The sequence below is a fragment of the Elgaria multicarinata genome, chromosome 2 (genome assembly GCF_023053635.1).
Source record: "Elgaria multicarinata webbii isolate HBS135686 ecotype San Diego chromosome 2, rElgMul1.1.pri, whole genome shotgun sequence".
NCBI lineage: Eukaryota > Metazoa > Chordata > Lepidosauria > Squamata > Anguidae > Elgaria > Elgaria multicarinata.
In genome coordinates, this window is record NC_086172.1 from 124,649,125 (window position 1) to 124,675,657 (window position 26,533).

Consider the following 26,533-nt stretch of genomic DNA (forward strand, 5'->3'; position numbering starts at 1 on the left):
GCCTCCACCAACCTGGTGCCTTCCAGTTGTTTTGGATTGCAACTCCCATCAGCCCGAGCCAGCATGGCCAACGTTCAGGAAATCTGGAGGTTGTACTCCAAAACATCTGGAGGGCACCAGGTTGGGGAAAGCTGGTCTACCTAATGCCTACTTTTAGAAAGTCACAACTTTTAGAAAGTCACTGTTGTTCCAAGTACTAGAATTTAATTATTTAACTTAATGCACTTTTAAACTGAATTGTGATATTTAAAACTTTTACATAAAAGTTGAAGTAATTTTATTGTTGATGTTTTTATTATGGTTTTATTGTATATTTTTTGTAATCTAGTTTGATTTATTAAGACAAGCATAATATACAAAACTTAAACTTTACAAAGTCTGTGGTGTGTGGTCTAAGACGTGGAATAGTATACAATAAATATAATAAATGTGCTTTTGACCATAAAAGAGGAGCCATATCAGTCATTCAGCTTGGGTTTGAAACAGCTATATCATGAGCAAGTAATTTGCGCAATAATTATATTAGGCATATGTGCTTGGTACGGAAACAACCCATAATTTAGGTGGATACGTGTGAAAGCACATCTACGACTGAGTTTATATGCACAGTATTAGTTCTCATCTGGTCTGGATGAAGTCATCTATACGGGAAGGATTAAGGAATATCATCATTCATTAAATTACCTCAGGAAAGCCTCTCTGTTTGCATATATCTTTGCCTCTCCCTCCTCTGTCAGTTGGAGAGGATATGAAGGGAGGCCTGTGGTGGCTGCACCCTCACCTCCAGCACATGAAAAAACAAACACAGCCATTCTTCTGTTTGTTGTTTTAGTGCAGGGCGCTCCTTCCATAACAAAACCCATTTCCCTACAGGCAGCAGGCTAAGACTTGTTTGCTTATAGTTCTGTCAAGGAAAAGGAGGCTTCACAAGGAGCACAGCCTTCAAGCACCTATATCCTGTTGATAAACAGAAAAAGAAGAAAGACGGTGGGGGCAGGGGTGTCTTTTCCATTCTGCAAACACCTCTTGCCAAGTCTGGCCTACCTTTTGTTAGTCAGTCATGGCTTGTGAAGCTGTAATTCTGGGACAGCAAGTTGTTACTGGCATTGAAAAGGCTCTTCCTCAGAGGATGTGTGGGCATGTGTATAAGGAGTTCACGCCTCTCAACTGGAGCAGTGAGCTTTTACCATTTCTAATTCCTCATGTAGCTGTCTAATGGAGTTATACCCATATGTTACACTAGCTGATGCAAAACTTGTCAACATGACGTACATAATTAAAAGAAACAACACAACTTTTTCCTGTACCTGTGTGAGGGTTACTTTGAGGCAAAATGCATCAGGGCATTTTTGCAGTCTGTTTTAGTGTAAGAACTCAGTGAAGTAATCAAAAATAGGAGAGTGCCTGTGCATTTCCCTCATGGCAGATTTAGGTCAGATCTACACTAAGCAGGATTTAGCATTATGAAAGTGATATATAAGAGGCAGGAGCCACACCAAGCAGGATATAACACTATGAAAGCGATATATGGTATGTGTCATGGGCCCCAAAAATTGTCAGTGCACTTCAATAGCGCTGAAAGCAGTAGTGTGGCTCCTGACTCTTATATACTGTTTCATGCTGCTTTCATAGTGCTACATCCTGCTTGGTGTAGATCTGGCCCTAGCCTGGGTTTAGGAGATAAGGTTTCTGGGATAGAAGGGTTGACTCCCAGGCATCCTTGAATCCCTTCACCTCTCCTTTGCGAAATATGGCCTGCTTCAGACAACACGCTAAACCATGCTGCTTAACCACCAGGCCAGTATAAGCCCTATAAAAGAAAGAAAGAAAAAACAGCAGTGCGGGGGTGGTGGCTCCTATTTCAGTGGGGTGGTAAATCCCCTGATCGCAGTGGGACAGTGAATCTGCTTTGGGTCTCAGTCAGAACTCTAAAAGAGCTTCGCACCTTGGATAGCTAATTTAGAGTTCTGACTGGTTCTGGCTGAAAACCAGAGTTTCATCACCCAACTGATATCAGAGCTGCCAGCCTCCATTGAAAATCAGCACTCTAAATTTGGGCCTGGCTTTGAACATCACAGCTAAAAGGTGGTTTTTGTACATCATTCAGAATTGTTAAATCCCAGTTGCTGAAAGCCCTGAACTTTAGGGACATTTGGACTTGGTTCAAACTCTGATGATTAATCCCTTCTCTAGTTAGAAGTAAGATAAGCTTTTCTATTGCAGGAATCCACCTTAAAGCATACCTGAAAGATGTTTGTCCAGCTGCCTCTTGAAGGGCTCTAGTCTGGGAGAGCCCACGACCTCCCTAGGTAATTGGTTCCATTGTCGTACTGCTCTAACAGTCAGGAATCTGGCTTCCTGTAACTTATTCCATGTCCTGCACTCTGGAATTATCGAGAAGAGACCCTGGTTTTTTTTCTTAGTTGGAATTGTTTGTAATTGTGCCTTTAAAATTTACTTTTTTAAAAAACTCCCACTCATCTTGGACTCCTTTTTTTCATTAGGGTCACTTGCCATGGGACCTTACTTATCATAGTTCTGAGTTTATTAAAATCGGCTTTCCTAAAATCCAGAGTACGTGTATGGCTACACTCAGCTTTTGCTTCCTTTAAAATCAAGAACTCAAGTATGACGTGGTTGCTTTTCCCCAGAGGTCCCATAACTGCCACTTTATCCACTAAGACATCCCTATTAGTGAGTATCAAGTCAAGGATAGCCGATCTTCTAGTTCGTTCTTCCACTTTCTCTAAGGCCGTAGCTAGATCTAAGGTTTATCCCTGGATCGTCCAGGGGTCAAACCTGTTCATCTAGGTGACACACAGGGGATCCAGTGCTCAGGCAGGGGCGAACCCTGGATGATCCCAGGATAAACCTTAGGTCTAGCTTTGGCCTAAGAGAAAGTTATCAGCCACGCATGTCAGGAATTTCTTGGAGGGGGCACTTTTGGCAGAATTTGTCTCCCAACAGATATCAAGGTAATTGAAGTCCCCCATTACTATGACATTGAACTTCTTTGAAATACTGGCAATTTGCTTATCAAAAATGTCGTCATCTTTTTGATTGGGTGGTCAGTAGTAGACTCCGACTGTCATGTTCTTTTTATTCCTTGCCCCATTTATTTTAATCCAGATGCTCTTGATGTTGCTAACAGGCTCATCCTCATGTATTTCTGTGCAGGGATAAGTATTTTTAACATATAGTGCAACTCCGTTTCCCCTTCTACAGTATTTCTTCTGTTCTTTTTGAACAAGTTATACCCTCAATTGTCATATTCCAGTCATGGGAGTCATCCACCAAGTTTCAGTTATACCTATCAAGTCATATTTGCCTTCATGTATTAAGAGTTCAAGTTTGTTCTATTTGTTTCTCATACTCTGGTTAGTATTATAGACATCAAAGACCATGTGCTTTATGGTCTGGCTTCTTTCCTACATTATTGTGAAGACTATTTTGGGGCACTATTTGAGCTCTTCTCTCTGTTATGGTGCATAAGCCTTCATCCATTGTTGCCTCCAAGTTTACGTCTCCCTCCCCAGTAGGATTAAAGCCCTCCTGATGAAGTTCTTCATGCTGTGGCCAAACACATTCTTCCCAGCCCTTGTGAGGGGCAACCTGTCCTTTGCCAGCAGTCCATCTTCCAAGTAGCATAGCCCGTGGTCCCGGAATCCAACTCTCTCACGTCGGCACCACCTTCATAGCCTGTCGTTCACCCGGAGTATTTTTCTTTCCCTTTCTATTCCTCTTTCAAAATAATGCTGTGATAATGCTGTTTAGGAACTTTATTTATTTAAAGGTACCTAATATTATTAATGCTTATTGCCAGTATTAACAAGCATTGACAAACAAGAGCAACACCCTGTGACTTGCACAGTGATATTTCTTAGTAAACTCACATCCAGACAGAATTCTGTCTCCTTTTGGCTGTGATCCCTGGAGCAAGTAATGTGAGGGGAATGGTGTGAATACGCACATGCACTCCTCACTCCCAGTGTTGTCAGTCAGGAACAGCCCTACCATTAGGTAGAATGAGATGGCTCCCTCAGGCAGCAGACGCTGGGTGATGGGGAGCGGCAGTGAAGTATTGGATGACAGCTGTGTGTGCTGCATGGCCTGGTCTGCTTCCTCCAAGCTAGCTTGCTGCCCATAGGTGTGATGGAGGATGCTGTACTGTCCTCAGTGTTGAAGTAAGCTCCAGATGCTGGTCTAGTTAGCTTTTGTATGTGTAGGGTAACCATATGGAAAGGAGGACAGGGCTCCTGTATCTTTCACAGCTGTATTGAAAAGGGAAGTTCAGCAGGTGTCATTTGTATATATGGAGAACCTGGTGAAATTTCCTCTTCATCACGCCAGTTAAAGCTGCAGGTGCCCTGCCCTCTTTTAAATCTTTTTACTCTAGTATAGCTCCTGCAGCTTTAACTGTTGTAATGAAGAGGGAATTTCACCAGGTTCTCCATATATACAAATGGCACCTACTGAAATTCCCTTTTCTATGCAACTATTAAAGACACAGGAGCTCTGTTCTCCTTTTCATATGGTCACCCTATGTATGTGGAATGGAGAGGGGAGGATGCCATCTTTGCCTCAAGAAGCAACATTTCTTGGTCCAGCCGTGTCATCAGGATTTTGTGTACCTTGCATGCAAATACTTGACCCTGTATGAGAAGGAAGGCCAGTGGACAAAGAACAAGTTGAACATGTACAGCAATGTCATGACCCAAGGGCAAGCACTCCAATTGAACTCACCTTTGTGTACTTCATTACTTTCAGTACTTCTCCTTAAGGGTATTAAAGCCATTTTTCATTTGCAGTCAGGAAAATTACACAGCAGAAAAGGTATTTCTTTTAACCAGCTGCCCCTCCCCCTTCTATATCGTGCAACCAGATAGCATATGCAAAGGAAAAGCTCTATCCAAGACCTCTGCTGCTGTTGAGTGCAGAATCTCAATTGGCCCAAGTACTCTGCAACACCAAATGTATTTTTAAAAAGCCAATATAATAGATGCGTGGAAAGCAGCCAGCCATCAACTGCATGTCATGTGTCTCCATCAGGTTCCAATACTTTTAGTCACTTCCTGGTATTCCTGTCTGTGTTAACCAGAGTGAGCACATACTTAAATCTTTTTTACTGCACTATGACTCAACAGTCCTCATTAACTGGCTGGATTCTGCCTTCTGAGTCTAGATGGTGGTATGAGAAAGAATAAACCTGATCCCATTCATGTGTTGAAGTCACCCAAAGCTTGTCCTTCGCTTCAAATAAAACTGCTGATGAATAGTAATACACCTGCACTGGCATTGCACTGGGAGGATTACGTAACTTTTAAGAACTTAACAATTGTTAAATTACAAGTTTTTTTTTTTTTTTTAAGAATTCAATCTCTTTCTTGGTGTTTCATTTCCAAGAGGTTTTGGGTATTTTGTAAGGTGTTTTTTTTAACAGTCATTATTAAACAGTTCAGGCTGTTTCAAGTAAATTGTTTAAAATGTGTCCGACTGCAATACAAAAAGGATGGGTGATTCTGGGCAGCAGCACAAGGAAAGTCAGTGAACTGACTTTCAACATTAGTTGTATTTATTCCCAAAAATGTCAACCCATACATCACAGAAATGTCATGGTGCATCATTGCATATTTTGTTGAGCTCTTTATTTACAGAGTCAAGAATATTGTCCTGTGACAAGGACCTGACGTCAGCTCTGCATGTTAACCAACGGACCAAGTAGGCTCAAAAGCCATAGAATTCCGGCAACTTGCCTCTCTAGAAACAAAGCACTGGAGTCCTCTGAGGAACTCTCTAATCATAGAATCATAGAATAGCAGAGTTGGAAGGGGCCTACAAGGCCATCGAGTCCAACCCCCTGCTCAGTGCAGGAATCCACCCTAAAGCATCCCTGACAGATGGTTGTCCAGCTGCCTCTTGAAGGCCTCTAGTGTGGGAGAGCCCACAACCTCACCAGGCAACTGATTCCATTGTCGCACTGCTCTAACAGTCAGGAAGTTTTTCCTGATGTCCAGCTGGAATCTGGCTTCCTTTAACTTGAGCCCGTTATTCCGTGTCCTGCACTCTGGGAGGATCGAGAAGAGATCCTGGCCCTCCTCTGTGTGACAACCCTTTAAGTATTTGAAGAGTGCTATCATGTCTCCCCTCAATCGTCTCTTCTCCAGGCTAAACATGCCCAGTTCTTTCAGTCTCTCTTCATAGGGCTTTGTTTCCAGACCCCTGATCATCCTGGTTGCCTAATGACTTCACTGAACACAATCCTCCTCCTTGTGGGGCAAAATTGGGAGTATGCGCTCTTTTGCACAAAGAGCACTTTGAGATGGAGATTCAGTCCACATCCCAGGTGCCCAAAATTCACACATAGCCTAAGCTGTGTCTCTGTGTTGAGTGCTGCTGATCCAAACAGATGAGAAGAACTGGCATGGACAGCATAGCAGCCATGGAGCTCAACTAGTGGTCGTAGCAGGTACCCTGTCTTGGAATGTTTTTTTTCTTCTGGTGCCTGGAAATCAGCTGTTGTCTGGAAATCGGTGTTTAGGCGGTACAGAAGTCATACACGTGTTCTTGAATAATTCCCTTCAGGAGTGCTAAATGACATTTGCCTTTGTTCATATGAGTGTGTCCTCAGTTTCCCAGACAATAGCAGCTATACATGAGAAATATTATGCTCAGCAAAGAGCCCTCCAATCTCTTGTAGAGAATTCTGGAGATCTATCTGGCTGCCATAGAAATGCAGCTAAGCTGGCACTTAGAAGGCAAGCTGCTGTAGTCTGAAAGCTGTTTGTTACTGTTCTTAAGGAAGGAGCGGGGGGTCGTGGGAGGGGAATGAGAATTCTGAAGCACTTAGAAATGAAATGCCTTGCAGAGACCACCACTGTGTCTGCTTCCCCAGAAGCTTGGCTCCCAAGCCTGCAGCCTCTGGATAGCTTCCATCCCAAATGTATGTCACATTTCCTTCCAACGAAAGCCAAATATTTACATTAATCTGGGGTCACTCAAAGGCCATTCTGCTATCACAAGTTGGAAGAGACTGTGATATAGAAAACCAAGAGGAGGGTTAGGTGGGTGTGGATTAACAGAGGCCTCCAGAGTAGATTATGTAGTTGGTTCTCTACTTCAGTTGCACTGTGTCAGTAAACAGAAGAGCCATGGCCCAGTGGGGTAATTTCAAGCTGTGATTAATGTGGGCAACACTACAGCTAGGTTTGTTCTTTATTTCGAGGCAATCTGGGTGAGCACTTATGACATTGTAAGGAGTGGTATGGGAGCCATAGAGAGTAGAAAGCAAGTTACATGGCAAGGAGCTTGTGCTTTCAGAATGGATATGATTTGTGAAATGTCAAAACATTCCTTTTCAACCAGTACAAGGCAGCACTGGAAAACAAGGGTTGCTTTGCACAAGGCACCATTTCTATGCAAAAGGCATTTGTGGGTGGATAGCAGAAAAGTCGCAAGATCATCACATCTGGTTACGGAACGTGCAGATTGCACAGGGAAGGCCCAGTCCATCCTGGCTCCCCCCAGTACATGTAATGCAATGCACACACACACACCCCATGCGGTCATCAGATAGGACAATATACTCACAAATTACCTTCTAGCAGTACTGGTTTTATAAAAATGAGTACAAGTTAAATATTTTAAATTAAATAAATATTCCTTGCATGGAAGGAGAACATGAAGGATACAGACAGCACTTGGTAGCAAAGATATTGTTTTACACAGTGAGGGATCTCATATGTAAGCAACAGTTGTATGTGGTCAATATAATAAACTACTACTACTATAAACAATAATGTCCTGAATATGAGGGGTTGCACAGTCATGATTTTGGTCATGGCCATGTGCAATAGTTATAGTACATGACATACATGTTATGACTATGTACAATATTTATTCTTCATTTATGGTTTTAAAGCAATTATTCTAATCCTACCCTCCCTTTTCATCCAGAAGGATTTCCAAAAGGCCTTAATTAAATAATAACATATGGTTACAATAGATTGTTGCCAATCTAGGGTCCCCCAATGTTATTGGATTACAACTCCCATCATTCCCAGCCAGAAGACCTCTTGTCATGGGTGATGTAGATCAATAACATCCAGGGACTCAAGATTGGGAACCACTTATTTTAACAACATTTTATTATTATATAAATAAGTGGACCCAAGCACCACTATACTAAATATTATTGTTGTAATACCTGAAGGACTGCCTTCACCAGTTCAAACCTATTGTGCCTTACAATCAGCTTTGGAGGCCCTCCTCATATTCCTATCAATGATTAGGCTGGTTGGCATGAGAGACGGAGGGGCATCTTGACGGGGTTGCTTTGCCGCCCGTTCGTTGAAAACCCCGCAGCATTGCAGCTGTAGGGTGTAAGTGGCAAATCTCCACTGAAGGAGGGAGTGCAGGTTTTGTGGTCAGCGCAGGAAAGCTTTAAGCTCATTGGGCCCACTCCCTGCCCTCTGCCCAGTCTTCCTGCATGTCCCCTTGACCTACCATGGGGAGGGATGCCCCTCCCTCAGTCTTAGTGCAAAGCAAGGTCACCTTCGACAGACGGTGGGAAGAAGGTGGTGATCTCGCAGCAAAAGGAAAAGCCGTGGCAAGCCGGCTTCTTTTTTTACCCTGTAGTTTCATCCGAAAAGCCCATGGAGGCTGTGAGTTGACAGCTGCATCATATAGACAGCCCCAGGGACTTCCTGATGGTGGGGCTAGGGCTCTGGAGTTCTATTTTAGGTGAGATGTGTCTGGTTCTGTTAGAGGCCTTCAAGCAGGCTCTAATGATTGATCTTTGTTTCAGGTTGTGATAGAAAGTGGCAAATTTGGCGGAGCAGATGTCAGATGTAGTTGGTAAAAGCAGCTCCAGATCACAGTCCCCACCTGTGATGACATAGTTAGGGACTGGTCAAGAATGACACCCAGGTCTCGCGTCTCTGTCACAATCCTCAGTTGGATACCTGAAAATGACACATCTGCCACCTCCTGCATCGAATCTGCCAGCCACTGACCTCAGCCAGCCACCATCAAATCAATCTTCTCCAGATTAAACTTCAGCTTGCTTCTGGACATCCAATTACAGATCTCATTCTTACTTTTCCACTGTTACACCCTCCCAGGCAGAATGCTATGTAATGTTGACTCTGCAGTTTGATAGAGCGTTAAGGGCTCACTTTGCCCTGTTATTCATAAGGATGTAATGGCCAGAATAAGTCACTACAGCCATAAAAAAAAAACTTGGTTGCCCACCTCCCAGTAAAATAAATAATAATAATAATAATAATCTGTTTGGAGAGGTATTGCACACATCTGTCCTGAGTTTCTAGAAATACCAGAACACCCAATAAGCACAGACTGCATCTGATGAAACCTTGGAATAAATCCAGTGACTTATGTGGCTGGAAGTGTATGCATTCTCCACATATCAGCCATTTCCAGAGATCAGGAGGTTGTGGTAATTTCACCAGCTTTTTCACAGAAACGGCTGTGCTACTACCCAACCGAATAAAATGAAGTTTGTTTTAACCTTCCTCATCTCTCCACTGGATAAGCATAGTCACCAAGAAGATGGTAGAATACAAAGTGGAGCTTTGGAAAGCTCGCTAGCTAGGAACTCATTAGAGTCTTTTGTATTTTCCTGTCAGTGGCTACACCTCTCCTTGCCTTATCCCTACACACTTGTGCCTTTTCAAGATAAGACTTGCTGCAGCACCCAGTTGCTGCAATCCAGTTGTGGTTCTGTAAAGAAGTGTTCAAACAACGCCCTTCCACACATCCACTGAACACATCAGAGTCATCCCTAAGTACTGCTAGCATTCCTGCCGGCCACATACCTTGGAACCCAAACAATTGGCATTTATGTGCCAGCTTCAGGGAGTTGTTTTTGCTCTATCTGTCTACAGCTATACATGGAAGGCACATATGGGCAATCCAGAGCTCATAGGCCACAGGTAGCTCATGGATGCCCCTCCTGTGGCGCATGTGCTCTCTTGCTGCCACTGCTGCTGAAACCACATTCCTGCTGAAAAGCTGTTTTGTGAGCAGTGAGGAATGTGATTTCAATGGGGAAGAGGTAGATAGGGTCATCCCTGGATGCCAGCTACCTTCTTGAAGTTGTTCACACACACACCCTGCCCAGCTTATCAGTACTGGAGAAAGCTGTGGTGGAGAGCTCTCTTCAGCTGTTCCCCACCAATCAGGTGGGCAGTGAGAAGGGGAGAGTGGGAATGGTATCTCAGCATGCAGGGAGGGGAGGTTTAAACCTCCCCATTCCTCCACACTAAGATGTGATAGTGAGCAGGGAAGAACATTGCGTGTGTGTGTGCAAGAGGGGGGAGGATGTGTGTGAGAGAGAAAGAGTGAGGGGGTGAAGGCCCCTCAGCCCTGCCCATCAGCAGTTCCCAGCCCAGAAGTGCACATCCCAGCTCAGTGCTGATCAGCACATGCAGCCTTCAAGGACCAAAAGTTCACCTACCCTTGATGTAGGGGCTCCTCCTCATGAGAAGTCCTGTTGACCTCATGTGGAGGCGCCCCACGGACACCTGCAGGGCCCTCTCACTGACAAAGTTGTGTATTCTGTCAGAAACAACAGGAAAACATCCAACTAGGTCATGAATAAGAATTTCAACTAGCTTTTAATATTGTAAATAGCCTTGGGGGATATGGCAGCTTCTCTGTCTGGATTTCACTGAGTGACCAGAATGGGAACACATCTTCTGGTTTTGCTTGCCAGTTGTTACTATGGAAATCCCAAGTGATGGAACATAGTGTCAAAGAAAAGGAAAAAAAAGCAACTCCATATGGGTCCAGAATAACTATAATGTATTTGTTAGACAGCTGCCATAGAAACTAAAGAAGGAACTCTGAGCACTTATAAATATTAACATAATTTGACTTTATGCATGTGAAGGAAATGGACTCCTTGCTGTTTTATAGTGCATTTGCACCCGGGAGCATTTTCTTCTACATACGAGCTGGTGGTGATGGCAACAGCTCAAGTAGCAGACCCAGAATTCCTGCAATGACAGTGTAAATATTGAGCTAACAGTATTTGCATTTGCCTGCATATTGGAGTTAGAATGCACACGGCAAGTACACAAACTCACAAACACACACACACACACCTCCTGTTTCTCTGGGAACATGTCTTTCACTGGCCACTGCAATCAAGCTGGTCATGATGTGTAGGGGAATTTCTTGCCTGGGAGGGGACTCAGCATGACTCAGATTACCTCATGAGCCTTTGGAGGCAAATATCTTTCAGTGAAGAGTATATGCTCTTGAAGTGCAGCCAGACATTTCAGCTCCTTTCCTGTTTATAGATAGCGTGTGCCAAATTATACATACATCCTGTGTTAACCCATTGCAAGGCAATTGCTCAGGTTCTGCTTGGGGCTTATTCCATTTCTTTGCCACTAAATGTCTGAGATGTGCACACAATCACATTGTTTTATCCTATATCAATCAGTCTCTAGAATAGATTTGAACTTTTGGGTCTCTATTCACATTCATCAGCATGGATCACAAGTCCTGATTCACCCGTAAGAATGGAAAGCGAGGGGGGTTCTACAGTTCCTCCTCTTTGGTTCAGTCTGCATCTGAGGCCAATGTTGTACCCTTATGCAGTTTTGTCATGGGATGAAACATAATTGCTTAATGAAGAACCAAAGTGTCACGGGACAGCCAAGAACCATGCACATTTTCCTGATATAGCGTGGCTACCAACACTGTGTCCATGCCAGCAGTGCAGATTATTCATATTGGTTGCATGGCTAATTCAGGGCTGGCCCAAGGCATTTTACTGTCCCTGAGGCAAAGATGATGCCCAGGGTCACCCTTAGGGGGTGGATGAGCTCGGAGGTCACCTGGGGTGTCGAGCTGAGGGAGGGCTCTAAGTTGAGCTCAGTTGCTGTATTATTATTATTATTATTATTATTATTATTATTATTATTATTATTATTCTTCTCTCTGCAGTGAGTTGGGATGGCAAAAAGCAAGTGACTGTAACCTTTCTTTCAAGGTTCTACAGACTGTTTGGGTAGTAACTACAAAAATGATCTTCCTTCAATTAGCTTTAAAGTATGTTTCTTTTTCAATTTCCACTTTGATGAAATTTCTGCTAGGTAAAAATCAGTGGAACACAGCTTTACTTTGAGGGTTTAGGACTTCACATACTGTAAAAGCTATAAACACTATATAAATAATTTAAAAATAAAGCCATAAACTGTAAGAAGTCAGCTGGATACATTTTTATTTATAACTTTGCTTTATTATTTTTAAAGACACAAATAATGGATATTCTAAAATAAAGAATGCTTGCCAAAAGATAGAAACCACTAGAAAGCAAAACAAAACATTTTAAGTAAAATCTGTGATAGTTCTGCTGTGTTGCATAGTATACTGCCCATGCTCAGAATGTGACTTTTTTGAACTTTGGCTTGTGCAAACTGTAGCACATTGGCTCAGAGATTGGGGTTTTGAGCAATGTCGTTCTTGATGGACATCAAACCGGCACCAGGCCCCATAAATCCTCTAGGTCGCCCTGCAAAACTGACTATGGTGGGTGGGGCGGCACCAAAAGCATTCCTCTCCAGGCACTATTTAGCCCGGATGATATCCCTCCTAATCCACGTACAGAAACCAACTGGCCTGTCAGTTGCATCTTATTTCAACAGTCGTGATGGAGTAGGGTGACCATATGAAAAGGAGGACAGGGCTCCTGCATCCTTAACAGTTGTGTAGAAAAGAGAATTTCAGCAGGTGATATTTGTATGCATGTATCATCTGATGAAATTCCCTCTTCATCACAACAGTTAAAGCTGCAGGAGCCCTTCCCTCTTTTGTATCTCGTCACTCTAGTATAGCTCCTGCAGCTTCAAATGTTGTGATGAAGAGGGAATTTCACCAGGTGCTGCATGCATACAAATGACACCTGCTGAAATTCCCTTTTCAATACAAGTGATAAAGATACAGGAGCCCTGTCCTTCTTTTCATATGGTCACCCTATGATGGAGCAGAGCCCTCCATCGTATTTGAGGGCAGCAGACTAGTTTAGATACTGCAAGGCAGGTCATGTGGCACACACAGATCTGTCCTCCAAACTCCTTGGTGCTGCTCCCCACCTTGGCCAGCACCTACTACCTGCAGCAACTGCCTCACACTGCCTAATGGAAAGGCTGTCTCTGGTAAGGTGCAACTGATTCATAGCTTAATGCAAAGTAGCTCAACTACATACATACATGCAGGGTGCAACCTCTCTACTTCATCCATTAATTCGTTTCCTTAGTCTTTCCAGCATAGGAAGTCATCAACTGTGAACAGTAAGCATGCGCACACAACACAACGCAACACAACACAACACAACACACCCTTTGCTTGCTTACAGTACCTAATTTAAACTTAATAAAATCCTCAGACAGGTTATTATTTAAACATGTTAAAAAGCAGAAGCCAATAATTAATATGCTTGTTAGTTATCCTTTCATGCTAATGCTTTACTGGCTAAGGAGGACATTATCTCACAGGGCCTAAGCCAGAGATTCCAGACTGATGTTTCCTTGAGGGAGTTCTTAGCAAAATACCTTACAACAGTCCAAAGGTTGCTCTAATTCACCACTAGAGATCTGCCTAAGAGCACAGCTGGCACAGGATTAAAGAGCTCAACTTCGTCCCTGGACAAGCCTACCTTGGATGTTTCTGTACAATCTTTTCTGAGTTCCAAAGTTCATTCTTTACCTACTGCCAAAGATAAGGTCCAAGAGTATGAATCTGTATGTATAGATGAGAAGAGAATGTGTGTCTTATAGCACACATGTAGAACTCTAACTTTCTGTTAGAGTGTCTCTCAGATTGCCCGGTTTCATTTCCTAGCTCAATGTTATTAGGCACTACCTAAAAAATAAAATAAAACCTGTTATTTGATACGAGCCATCATGGGGAAACACCACCCCAAATCGATTTCTGGTAACCCAGCAAGAGTGTATAATTTGGCGTGTGCAACCAGATAGTTATGTTTCCATGCACTGTTCTTTAAAAGGAATCTCTGTGTTGCCCTATCTTGTGTTCCTGCCTGTCACTATACACTGTAGAATCTGGAATATGTGACTCTGCAAGTCATCCTGGATTGCTATTTTTAACTGTGAAGCTATTCCGATATGGATTTTCTTAATTTTATAACACTTTTTTTTAATGTGCATATATTTATGCTATCAGGGAGCATTGCACATATAATGACCCTTGGACCAGGAAAAGGTGTTATACTAGAGTCCATCATGCATAATATTTAGACCATTCCTTTTACTGACAGTTACTCCTTACCTCCTGCTGCCATGTAATCATGCCGTTTAACTATAAGCCTACAAGCTCCATTGATCATGCTTGTTCTCTCAACCATGCTTGTTCTACTCAGCATACCCTTTGTACTATGTCCAAGTTGTCTCTACTACTGTTGAGATTTACATGTCCAGATACAAAAGAACATCCTTTTTGTTGTTGTTGACAGAAAACTGACACGTTTTATCTCAAGCCAAACTGCATGATAATGATACTCTCAGAAGGAACTTTTTGTGTATGATCATTACTTTGTGTAAGCCAAATTTTGGGGTTTTTTTTTCTTGTGACATTCACAATATTTGTTATTTTCTTAGGGTCCCCAGTTTTTGGAGCCCAATGATGACCCCCCCCTAAAAACAAACAAACCTTAAGCTTATAGTTCTTAGGGTGGTGACACACATTTCATTGATATGTCTATCCCTCCCTCACTCCACACACACACAATGCCTTGAATAACATCAAAAATTCCTTTTGGGAACTGTGTCTTATATTGTTGAGAATTTATGGAAGAAGGAAGGTTATTCTTTGGCTGAGTTTAAAGCTGCCCATGGTCTTCTCTTCTGGCTGTTTGTATGGTTCGCCACCACTACCAGCCTGCCCCCTCCCTGTTTTAGGTCAACCTCAATGCTCTGTGAATGGGCAACTATAAATCTATATAAATTGTAATTAATGCATTGAGTATTAACAATGCTTTGGATCCAGACTTATTCTTACAGAAAACTTCAGTACCATTTATTTCAATGGGTCTGCTCTAAGTATGACTAAAACTGGATCCATCCCATTGGCTTTAGAGAGGCCATCTGATAGAGGGAGGGAGGGAAGAAGGAAGAAAAGAAGGAAGAATGGGCAAAAACATTCCACCTGACTCCTAGTCCAGTGGGGCAGTGAATCCGTTCTGGGTTTCAGTCAGAATTCTAAAGAACTATCCAAAGTGTGGAACCCTATTGTGAATCTTTCAGTACCTTGGACAGCACATTTAGAGTTCTGGGTGGTTCCATTTGAAACCCAGGACAGATTCACAGCCCCACTGAACTAGGAGCCACACCTCCGCTGGCTTAAGGCTAGTTTGGATACAAATCATTTTTGAATTGTATGTGTTGGAGGTGGCTGGGTGCATGTCTGTATGCCTTTGATGCATTCAGTGCAGCATGCGATATGTAGCAGATGGACGTACATACTTAAGTCCTCCATGCTGTTTAACAGTTACATGAAACTGTTGGTCATCAGGAGTTTTGGAGTGCATTGTCATCAGTATGCTATTTCTCCTTTTCATCTTCAACAGGTGAAGCTGTGGATGTGCTGAACCAGTGCCTGGCTGCAACAATGGACTGGATGAGGGCCAATAAACTAAAACTCAATCCAGACAAGACTTGAGATGCTGTTAGTGGGTATTCAACCTGTTCTGGATGGGGTTGCACTCCCTCTGAAGGAGCAGGTTCATAGCTTAGGGATTCTCCTAGTACCATCTCTGTCACATGAGGCTCAGGTAGCCTTGGTGGCATGGAGTGACTTTTACCAACTTCAGTTGGTGGCCCAGCTATGCCCCTATCTGGACAGGGATAACTTGGCTTCAGTTGTCTATGCTCTGGTAACCTTCTAGTTAGATTACTGCAATGTGCTCTATGTGGGGCTGCCTTTGAAGACGGTTCAGAAGCTGCAGCTTATGCAAAATGCAGTGGCCAGATTGATAACAGGGACCAGAAGGTTCAAACATATAAGACCAACTCTGTCCCGCTTGCATTGGCTGCCTGTATGTTTCAGAGCCCGATTCAAGTTGCTGGTTTTACCCTATAAAGCCTTACACGGCTTGGGACCACAATACCTGATGTAACGCCTCTCCCGACATGAACCTTCCCATACACTGTGCTCAACATCCAAGGTCCTCCTCTGGGTGCCTACTCTGAGGGAAGCTTGGAGGATGGCCGCCTCTCCCTCTGGAACGAGGCAGGGAACAACTTAGAATACAAAAATATTATAAAATACATAAAACTAAAACACATAAAACTAATACATTATTAAAATAACTGCATATGTTGAGTTTTTAACTTACTCCGAATAGATGGATATTGTATGTAATCTATTTTTATGCTCTTTATGGTTTAAAATTTTGTATATTTGTTTTTACTGTTTCATGTTTTAATCTTTGTAAACCATCCAGAGAGCTTTGGCTATAGGGTGGTATATAAATGTAAATAATGATAATAATATGATCCCTGCATGGTAGAGAGCACACTGGCATGCCTGATCCCTACTACGAGAATAGGATTTCCAGGATGTTTAACAAATGAAGTACGTTTTTACATTTTGAAAGTTCTAGCAAAACGTGCAACCCAATTGCATCTGTGGAAGGAAGAATGGCAGAAACCTTTGTGGTCTTTTGCAATTTGGTTTTAAAGGATTTCATGAGATCTGTTTCATGATTTTTAATTATATATATCCCGGAAAAATAAATTATGCATATAATGTGCAACATTGGAATCAAATAGTTAATTCCATTAATCCCAGTGTCTTCCATTGGGGGCAGCATTAGGCTGGACTGACTCATGTGTTTCAAGCAACCAAAATGTATTGTATGTTAAATGGTCATGAATGCAGAAGTTGGATCTACCTAGTGAAGGAGAACCATATTTTTTACCCCAATTCAGGCTTCTCTTATGCAAGTCTAACATCAGTTCCTCTTTCCACAACTGAAAAATAACAAGATGGCAAGTGTTCTTCAAAAAGTGTATGCTCATTTTCTCTCTCTTCCTCTTTCAGTGGACGCTCATATAATGAGAGACAAGCACATGTGTGTGTCTACCTTGCAGTATGTACTTAATATATGTGCACATCTGTACAAAGGTTCTAGTCTGAAGATATAATTAGGTGTTTAGGGAGACATTTTTCTCCCCCTCCCACAGTGCTAGAACCTGGGGTCATCCCATGAAGCTAATTGGTGGGAAATTCAGGACAGATAAAAGAAAGCACTTCTTCACATAGCGCATAGTTAAACTATAGAATTCACTACCACAAGATGTAGTGACAGCCATCAATTCAGATGGCTTTAAAAGGGGGTGGATAAATTCCTGGAGGAGAAAGCTATCAATGGCTACCAGTCCTGATGGCTAAGTGCAACCTCCAGTATCAGAGGCAGTAAGCCTATATATACATTAGTTGCTGGGGAACATGGGTGGGAAGGTGCTGTTGCACTGTGTCCTGCTTGTGGATCCCTGGTCAACAGCTGGTTGGCTACTGTGTGAACAGAGTGCTGGACTAGATGGGCATCCAGCATGGCCCTTCTTATAGGGTGACCATATGAAAGGGAGGACAGGGCTCCTGTATCTTTAACACTTGTATTGAAAAGGGAATTTCAGCAGGTGTCATTTGTATGCATGCAGGACCTGGTGAAATTGCCTCTTCATCACAACAGTTAAAGCTGCAGGAGCTATACTAGAGTGACTAGATACAAAAGAGAGCAGGGCTCCTGTAGTTTTAACTGTTGTGATGAAGAGAGAATTTCACCAGGTGCTGCATGCATACAAATGACACCTGCTGAAATTCTCTTTTCTATACAACTGTTAAGGATCCAGGAGCCCTGTCCTCCTTTCCATATGGTCACCCTATGTTCTTAGAACAACAAAACTCGAGTACAGGCAGTGCCTGCTCCATATTTTGGAGGGTCCTTTGGCAAGAAGCCCTTAATGGGGCCCCTCACTCAGTGACTCTACCTACTCACGGCCATTGTCACCAGCTGCTATTGCTTCTCCTCTGCTTTCCCATCACTGCTACCACTTGCTTGCTTGACAGGCATAGAGCCAGTGAGTAGGCAGTAGTATCTACTGCTCTTCCTTCTCACCACCACTATTGTCTGACTCTGGGACTGATCGTCAGGCAGGTGAACAAGCAGGTTGCAATGGTGAAGAGGAGGGACAATTCCAGGGAATTCTAGGCAGTGAGCTGCTGGTGGTATGTGGGCCCTCGGCACATGCCCAACCACACCTACCCTTGACACCAGTTCTGACTACAAGCACTTTTTTTTTTAAGGATGATCCTGTTTCTTTTCACAGTAAAGATATATATGTTGACTGCCCTTTGAATATTATGTTTGGATGCTGTAGTATATCTTGATGATTGTTAAGTATTTGAGAAATGGCAAGTTTAGGAGAGAGGTTAAAGAGGTTAAAGACAAGTTTAGGAGAGAGGTTAAAGAGGTTAAAAAACTAAGATTCATACTTTAATCACAAGCACAATGTTATGAAAGTGCATTTTAAACTAGACTCTTTGACATGTAAACAAGTCCAAATATAATTTTGGCTTTGGCTATTGGGTGGTTTAAAAATGTAATAAATAAACAATAATAAAAAAATCCGACAAAGTTCATTCAAGATTTCCTGAATTTGGTACTTACCATTGAGATGAATACCATAGTGAAGAATTGATGAGGACAGAATTCAGAGCTATTATATAGCTGACAATAAAGCTTGGTAACCTTGAAAAGACATGGGAGGCTAGCAGTACAATTCAGTCCCTTGATAAATTGAAGCTCTCTTATACTAAGTCAGACTGCACTGAACCATCTGTCCCAGCATTGTCTCTGACGTGCAGTGGCTGTCCAAGGCCTGAGATCTTTTTAGATGGCAATGCCAGGAATTAAACCTGAGATTTTCTGCAAGCAAAGCTTGTTTGCTATCACTGAGCTATAGCTATAGAAAATCAAAAATAACAAGCTTCACCCACATGAGAGCAAAAATTGAACTGTATTAATACAAAATGGGGGTGAATAGCTGTACAGCAACAGTGCAGAGAAATTTCAGGAGTTAGAATTAATCATGTGAGCACAAATGTGTCAGCAAAGTGAGGGTGTGGCAAAATGTCAAATAATATTTTGGGTCCCATTAGTAGACTCAAAAGATCTGGGACATATTAGGAAACAATAGGTTCTTTGTATTCTTTAGGTTTCAGATGGAACACAGTGTCTCATTTTAGGCTCTGTTTTTAAAGAAAGACATAAACTGGAGAAGATATACAGAAAAGTAGAAAATATGTTTAAAGATGTTGAATCCTGGATATAAGAAGGACTAGGAATTATTGGCCCGTGAAAATGGTGGTGGTAAGGGGAGTTCTCAAGTTACAGACAGACATTTATGATAAGAGAAGCTTCAGCAAGAGATAGCTTAGGTATTGCAAATGTTGTCTGTAAGAACTTGAACTAAATTACACTTGAGATGTCTTCAGGTCCTGTGATGGTGATGCTACGACTCTGACAACTGATTTACATGTTCAGAACAACGCATGATATAATCCCCATGGAACTCTGGCATTTCATAATGAAGGTGAGGAATCACATGTCTGAAGGCTTCCCCATGTAAAAACATTTCCTGCAGTCAGAATATTAGCATCTGATGGAAAAGATTAAGTTAGAAATATTTTCCCAGCCATGCTAGTTTTCTATACATAGAGAGTTTTATGTATGTGGAAAATTTGGTAACACAATTTCCCACGCTTCCATTCTGAAGAGGTACAAGGCCACTTTTGATGAGTCATGACAAGATGTGTCCTTGTCCTGAACCAGCATTTTGATAAAAAATGTAACCTTAAGTAAACAAACTTCACAAAACCTATTAAGATTTTATAATGTTGACATTAAAAAAAACCCAAACAAACAAACAAACCTAGAACAGAATAGTTTGGCCAAGGTAAATCAGTGGCTGAGCAGAAAACAAAGCTCATTTTTCCTATAACTTCTGAATCAGCCAGTAATTAACTCTTCGTTAGAATGCACTAAACATATGGAACAGGGAGAGCATGTTTGTGCCTGTCACTGAGGCATTTTTTGTCAGACAATTGATTGAATCAACCTAGAATAGTAAGGAATGACTGGCAAGTGTCTGGGTAACATTGAGCATGTATACAGCTCCATAAGAGTATAGAGTCTATACTAAAGACAAATTGGAAGGGGTTCAGTGTTGATTTAGAAGACTTTTCAGGGGCCTCCCATATGGTGGCCATCAGTGTGATAGGATATAAAGGACAATCAAGCCAGAACTTGATGGTCCTGGCTTGATTGTCCTTTGTCGGAAATACAACCAAGTTTAAAAATTAATTAACCAAAGGGCTTTCTAGGTTGCCACAACCTAATCGATTCCCAGTGTTTCACAGCTTAGGCAGCAAGAAGATGCACATTGCTTAACAGGGCAGTAAACTGATTATGCCCCAGATACTTGGACTACATTGGATAATTTTAACAAGGTAAGGGTGCAATGTTTAGGCAGAAAAAGCCCTACAACTCCCAGCATTCCCCAGCCAGCCAGGACTTTTTTTTCCCCTGTCTAGACGTGCATAGAATTACCACCTAAGAATTGGAGGAAGTTGTCTCTGACTACTGATTATTTTAAGTGACAATATGGGTTAAGCAAGGATTATTATTTTTAAATTCCCCACCTCCACAGGCAAGGCAACCCCCCTCCTCTTGAGCTTTTGCAAGTTGTATTAAGAGATGAAATGAAGACTTCAAGTAAATTAATAACTTCCCTGCATTTCCTCTGAAATCCTTGATTTCATAATCTGCCTTAGCCTTGCCTAGTATTTTTGCGGTTTAGTTCTTCTTGGGAAGGAAAAGCTCCAACCTGTTCTAGCAGCAGGCTTCCCCAATCCTGGTACTCTCGAGATGTGTTGGAGTACAACTCCCATAATCCCCAGCCAGCATGGCCATTTACCCCAACACATATGGACAGCTGTCAAGGCTGTTAAAGTAACTTCAGGCCAGTTTTCCAGGATAAGGTAGCTGAAAGATGCATGTAATGGGTGAATCCGGATTTGTGCTGGATCAACTGTGCTGGTGGAAATGGACTTCTCCGTAGCCCCTCCAGACCCTTGAGAATGCTACACAGAGTATCAGAAGACCCTGGTGAATGGGGTGAGCTGTGGTGTGTGTGGGGGAGGGGTTATCCCAGTGCCCCAAAATCCGGCAGTGGAACCTTCCACTAGTAGAAAATTTCCTCTTGCAGAAGGCAGATCCTGGATCTAATCCAATGTCTTTAGCTACTTGGGGGAAACTTATTCAGTCTTGCACCTCTTTGCCTTCTCCCCCCCCCCCAGCTATATTCCACGTTGATTCTGTTATCTGTCTCTTCTGAGAGAAAGCAAATCCCCCCCCACTTTTTTTCCTGTGGTACGTCTCTGCCCTTACCTTACCTCCACTTCTGAATTAACTCCTCTGCAAGAGGGAATTCCTTCCCCTGAATTAGCTGAATATCCTTTTGTTGATCTACTGCCATAGCGACCAGAATGAGCACTGTAAAAAATCCACTTGATTACATTTTGTAATGCAAACAGCTCTGGACAGAATATTGTCAGGATCATTTAGAAGACCCTGGAGCAAACAGATATTCCTTTCCCCTCCCCTGCCTTTGGGAATTGCTGCTCACTGTAGACGCTCCACAGAACTGATTGCAGACCTTGAGCGGCTGCTCTGTTTATACGGCATGTTCAGTCTCCCAATTGCTCATCGGTCCAGTCACTTGGAAAGCCGTGTGGAGCTGTCCCAGAGGGAATTGTCATTTCAGTCTCCCCTGCCTTTCCCAGCCTGAAGTTCGATTGTTTTTCTTTTTCTTGCCACAACATCTGTCCCACATTGCGGAGAGATTTCACAATTTGGAACCTGCAGCAAATACTAACACAGGATCAACGTGCTCCAGAATTTTACTCTTTGCTGCTGCTGCTGCTTTCTTTCTTTTTTTGCTTCTCTTGCAAAAGGACATTGGGTCAAATGCCTGCTCTCTATGGTGCTGGGATGGTCTATATTTATTCTACTATTTATATAGGTCCATGTCAGAATCTGCAATCAAGCCACCTTCTCTCCTGCACATGGCCTATTTCCATGGGTGGCCCATTTTTTTATACCCAAATTAGAATTTCCAGATGATCTTAAATAAAAAAGATTTCAGTACTTGTAAAAAGAGCACTGTCCAGCATTTTAGCAAAGGTTTTAGCAGCAAATCCAAATATCTAATTTCTGAAGTGGTTCTTCCAGCCACCAATGTCTGTATTTTCCTTCTGGGAAAAGGTTTGCATCTGCTTCAGCACCCACCCACCCACCCACCCACCCCACAGCTAAGCATCAGGCAGTTCCCCACCCCTCTTCCCACAGAATGCAAGAAACAACAGCTTTAGATTTTATAGGTGTCAAAGGACAGAGCTCAGCGGCTTGTGTGTACAGCGGAGCCAGTGAATAATGTGGGCCTTGGCAAACATTCAACCTTAGGAAGTGCTTATATGAGTTTTTATTCTGAAGTGTGTTCAAAACACTTGCTGTTAATTGTCCTAGATTTGAGTCAATATCCAGAGTTTGAATTATTGAGGGGGATGAAGAGGGGCGGTTAATTAAACTGATAATCCCCATCCTTGATTCCATCATTTTTAGCCACACTGTGCCCCCTTTGTGGCCTTGTAAAAAAAACAACAGCTAGGGGGTGGAGTAAGACAAGGCAGAGGAAGGCTTAAGCGCCCCCCCCCACCCCAGTCTACCACATCTCTCCTGCAAACCACTCACTGACGGCACTTTGCAACAGAGAAGCAGTGCGTGGGTGTGTTTGCATACATGAATTGGCCAGCTTAGATTCCTTTCTACTTCATAGTATATTTTGGGTTTTAATGGGACATTAGGGAACTCAGAATAAAAATCCTCTCCTTTTCCCATGCTCTCTTATCCAATCATTATTTGCGATCCCCACTATTTTGTTAGGTGACCATATATAACTCTAACAATGGGCTCAGACAGGATCTATATTTATATGTTCAATCATTTTAGCAACCATCCTGAGGGGCCCCAGAAGGGTTGTAGCTTAGCGGTAGAGCACATGCTTTGAAAGTTGAAAGTCCCAGGTTCAATTCCTCTAATATATACACATTTTGCATGCATTGTTTGAATGAAGAACTGCATCACAAAATTTGGGAAATTACGAATATCAAAGTAGAACTATGGTTTGTTTCGAGTACTGTTTTGGGAAATGAAAATTAGGCGAGTTTGAATTAAAATGTGAACCAAATGAATTTCCCCCTGTCCCTAGTTAGATCCATTTCATCTTCTGCCTTTCAAGGGCCCCCAAATCACCTGATTTCAGTATAAATGAAATTTCAGTAGAGATTAAGTAGAGAAACCGAATTTCTTGTCCTTCCTTGTTTTCCCCCAATATTTCATTTTCCACTGTTTATAGAAACCTCTCCTCACAATGTGATTAATCAGTTAGACTAATAGATTTAAAAGGCTTCCCTGTTGCTTTTAAAATTCCTTTTAATAAACGTATTTACAAAAACCATGGATAGCTTTAGGGCTGCCTTCAAGGTTGAGGAAACCTTCAGTGAAATGCCCTGTGGAGGGCCATCACCTTCATTATAAGTTTCCCAGAGTGATGCTGTGTGTTGGGACAGCACTGGGGGGAATTAAAATGGCCACCACTGCCACCATCTGGTAAGCCCACAGCTATGAGCCCAGGATTTTGGTGGGCTCTGCCACAGTGATGGAGCCCTGGCGGATACTGATGCCAGATGAAGGGAACAGGCAGAAGAAACATTCCTCTTTCTCTTGCATGAGGAGGGAATACCTCTTGTAATGCCATCCTAAAAGAGGCATGCTTGCATAAAAAGGCATTAAGTGTGAGAGGAAGCCTCTTCTAAAATGATGTTAGAAGAGGTATTCCATCCTCTATGAGAGAGAAAATACTAGATGATGATGGTATTCCCTCCTGCTTAACATTAGTTGGCATTCCCCATTCTCTCACACACTTTGGGGAATGGTCTCTTCTATCACCAGCCAGCTTCTAAAGCCAGCTCCTTTCTCTTATGCACAGGACAGAATGTCTTATCTGAGTCATTTCTGAAGAGACATTGCTGCTACTCTCTGACACAGGAAGGAAATGGCTCTTCTGAGTTGGTGTCTGCTGTGCCACATCTGTGAAACAAAACCAAGTTTGTTCCTACACCTTTACAATGACTGTTTTTACAAGAGCAATTTCTCCAGGAAGAGGAGAAATACTCTAACAGTATCTTTGGGGCAGGGGTCATCATTAGCGGTGACAGTAGCATAGCGTCTTCTGTCTTTTTTCCTAAGGGTTCTTTGCCTGTTTGTTTGTGGTTGTGCTGGTAACCCCAGCACCATTTTGCATTCTCCACAAGACCAAGGACTTAGTATTGTTCTGGGGCATAGTGAGGAGGAAACACTCACACACACATACACACTATTGTAGGGTGACCATATTTGGGAAACCAAAAAAGAGGACACCTAGTGTGTGTGTGGGGAAGCCGCTTTCTGAGTCCTGCAGAAAGTACGTTATTCCCCCTCCACCTTAAAGAACCCGATTGGAGTGGAGGAGGGGAAAGGATTTCATTCTGCACCACCACCATCCACTCCAATTGGGGCCTTTTCTATAATGTCCACGAATGACCCACTTTCCCCTTTAAGACCTCAATTGGAGCTCGGGGTGGGGGAATGATGTGCCTCAAGAAAGCATGTCATTCCCTCCTGCCATGCTAATGGCAGCTTTAAAGCTGTCATTATTTTCATTATTGAAAATTATAGAAAATCCCCCCTGACATCATGGAAAGAACAAAAACCAGGACAAATCCGGGGAAATCCTGACAGTTCGTCACCCTACACTATTGAAGCCCTCTATGTATCAAGAATCAGCCCTGTAGGTTTGTGCTCTAAAAGATTAAGGCCTAATGCCTAGGATATTGCACTATGAAAGCAGAATCAAAGCGGTATATGGTATGTGTCAATGGGCCCCAAGAGTTGTCGCTGCACTTCAATACCACTATAAAGCAGTAGTGCGGCTCCTGCCTTTTATATACCGCTTTCAAAGTGCAATATCCTGCTTGGTGTAGATTAGGCCTCTGCCTAGTGAACCCAAACTAAAAGCCTAATCATCCTCTTGAAGAACCATTAAATCCTTGGGCAGGACAGGAGCAAAATTTTAAGGGCTTTATATTATTGTAAGTTTTGAGACAGATTCATTCCTTACACCAGGCCAGTACTGGAAAACGCCTGGTTAATCCATCCACGGAGTGAATCAGTAATGAGGACAGCTCTGTTCTGTGGCAACAGCACATTTTCTGGTCTCCATGTTCTAACAAAAAGGTACTTCCCTGAGTTCCTCCCTGTCTAAGGAGCCAAGTGAGAGCTCAGGCTGAGGGTAGGCAGCTGAGCCTACAATTACCAAGCCAGTAGAACATCCCTGTTGGGCTAGAAGGGAGGGAGGATCAGCGTTTGGGGGAAGTGTTTTACTCACTCACTCAACATCTCACTTGTAATGCCAAGGCTGGGAACTCATATGCTGATAGATCCCTAGCCAGTTAGCAGCAGTGGCAACCTCGAGTGATACTTTTGGGTGGGTGGCCTTGCCCTGTAGTAACAATAACAGTCAAGAAATTGCATAGGGAACACAGGCCTATTGCATCAATCAGGGACACTAAGAGCTGGCGGGGGGGGGGAGGAACTAATTATGCACCTTCCCTCCCTCAAAGAGCATCTATCTACCATACCCCTTCTGCTACCATTGCTGCTCCTAGGAGACGGAGGGATCTGTTTGTTTGCTTGCTTTAAGCCTTTTTAGGCTGCCTTTTTAGACAAAGTCCTCTCAAGGGGCATATATGTGCATCAGCACTGATGCAGGTAGCAATACAAGAAACCAACAAGGCAAGGCTTTCTCCCACCTTGTGAGTTTTATCAGAGAGTGAAGATGGTGAACGTAACAGCAGAGGGGCAGGCAGGTGATAGAGGGGAGGGTCTATATGCTGCCATTTTGGAAGGGCGTCAGCTGAGAAGCCAGCAGAATCGCTGCTGCGAGGCTAAACTGCTAAATCTAAACAGGGCAGGAGGGAGCACAGGCTACCCATCTGGAAATGCCCACTCACTGCCTTGCGCTCCCACACTTTCCCATCAGCGACAAGAAAACAATCAGCCTCTCCATTGGAGCCTTTCGCAAGAGTGGGCTACCCTTTTCCTTCCGTTCAGGCCCATCTCTGGGCATTTTGATGTTGATGGCAAAGGCTACTGACAGGCTCCCCTCCTCCCTTCCACCCAATTGCCAGCCACTCTCCTCCATTTGGCCCGCCCCCTACCCTCTGCCCAGTCTTCTCCCACCATATCAGTGGCCACGATCTGCCCCCAGCCTGAACCCGAAGTGAAGTCACCACCGACAGACAAAGGAAATACGGTGGTGACCTC

At 43.0% G+C, this 26,533-nt stretch overlaps 1 long non-coding RNA gene across 1 annotated transcript; it reads right to left on the reverse strand.

Annotated features, from left to right (window-relative positions):
* Positions 1–10,789: 10,789 nt before the first annotated feature.
* On the reverse strand, positions 10,790–18,731 carry LOC134393756 (uncharacterized). Its single transcript, XR_010025100.1, has 3 exons — positions 18,719–18,731; positions 11,124–11,311; positions 10,790–11,015 (listed from the first exon to the last, which is right to left on the reverse strand). It is a non-coding gene; the product is annotated as an uncharacterized LOC134393756 (long non-coding RNA).
* Positions 18,732–26,533: the final 7,802 nt, after the last annotated feature.